The 1,513-nt window shown below is 51.9% G+C and overlaps 1 protein-coding gene across 2 annotated transcripts in view; it reads right to left on the bottom strand.

The window, feature by feature from the left end:
• MASP2 (mannan binding lectin serine peptidase 2) overlaps window positions 1-1,513 on the bottom strand; it is a 19,358-nt gene that overhangs the window by 16,548 nt on the left and 1,297 nt on the right. The window lies entirely within an intron of this gene.

Consider the following 1,513-nt stretch of genomic DNA (forward strand, 5'->3'; position numbering starts at 1 on the left):
ACCACCGGGAACCCCCCGCTACCAGCTCAGCCAAACCTGAAAAGAGCACTGAATCTATCATAATTTTGGGGAGAGGGAGAATGTGTGCGCACACATGTATGTATTCAAGGTGTGGTTAAATACGAGGCAGAGGGAGATCAGGATACAAACCGCTCAGCACTCGCAGAGGGTGCAGAGCTGACGACACTCTGACAGATTGCACAATTAGGGACTCCTGATCAGCCTCTGGGCAGCAATTTCCTCCTACCCCGAGGGCTGGCTTTTCTCTTTTCCCTTAAGCAAACACTACCTCCTCCCCACCCCTCCATTCCTACTTGACGTGGACAGGCCATGTTGGGTCACCAAGCCAGGCCCTGTTTGCCGTGGTGGGGTCTGTTCCCGTTCGCTTCACCCTTTGGTCCCAAGTCAGACTCTCTGGACGTGGGAGCATTGCCCATGTTATGGCCGGGCACAGCCCATAAAAGCAGACTAAACACACACTGAGCTTTGACCGTACAGTACAGCCCCTTTCAGCTAGGCCCTTCCCTGTGCCCAAAGCTAGGCAACAATCCCCAGTTATTCCAGCTGCCTGCCCATGTAGTTGCATGTTCCAGCACCACTAGGCCTGTTTTGGGCTGGCATTGCCTGGTGCTGGCTCATGCACAGAAGCACTTGTGAGGGAAGCATCTGATCATCCTGCCCTGCCCAGTGTTGATAGAGCAAGATGCACTGACAAGCAGGACAACTTTCCTTGCATCTGGCCAGCTCTCAGCAGGGAACCAGACGGCCCAGTGCGGTTGGACCTGTACAGCTGCAGGACTGTGTATGCCGTGCCTGCCCCCAAGAACAAGTGGTTGGACAGCTGGTGTTGTGCCCAGCATAAGAGCTCTGCTGGCACCTGCTCTGCCCCTTTTTGGCTTCTCTGCCCAAGCTAACCTCATCAGCTCTCTGGAGCAGGGACTATCTTTATATTGCTTCCTAACTCAGGACCCAGGAGATGCTATTGCAAACACTGATGCCACTGTATTGGTACTTCAGCAAGGCAAGAAGTCCAGGCCAAACCCCAGAAATCCTCCCAATCTGCCGGGTTCAAGCCAAATCTGGCAGCACTTCCTTCATGCTTTTTTTTTGTTTCCCCACACAAGCCAGTGACGTCCTTCCAGCAAGCTCTGTGCCAAGGCACACACATGCCCTGAGGCTGCCCTTTGGGCTCAGTCTTTCTTTTGGCCCACGTACCATTGGCATAGCTCTCCTGTTGTTGAGAAGAGGTCCAAAAGAGTCCAAAAGGACAGCTCTCTGCCAGCAAGCGCCGCTTGGATGAAGTCAGTGCCTTGATGTAACCACGTTTCGGCAAAAATAAGTGCTTTGCTTCATTCAGCTGTGATGAACAGCTTTGTGTAAAGCACCTGTCACGCTTTTCTCTTGGCAATGTATTCACCAAATGAATCTTGCCTCAGAAGCCATTGATATCATTGTTTCAATGAAGCCATCGGATGAGGTTGGTTTATTATTTATGCAAGGAAGTTTTCCCTAC

The sequence above is a fragment of the Alligator sinensis genome, unplaced genomic scaffold, assembly GCF_000455745.1.
Source record: "Alligator sinensis unplaced genomic scaffold, ASM45574v1 scaffold366_1, whole genome shotgun sequence".
Lineage (NCBI taxonomy): Eukaryota > Metazoa > Chordata > Crocodylia > Alligatoridae > Alligator > Alligator sinensis.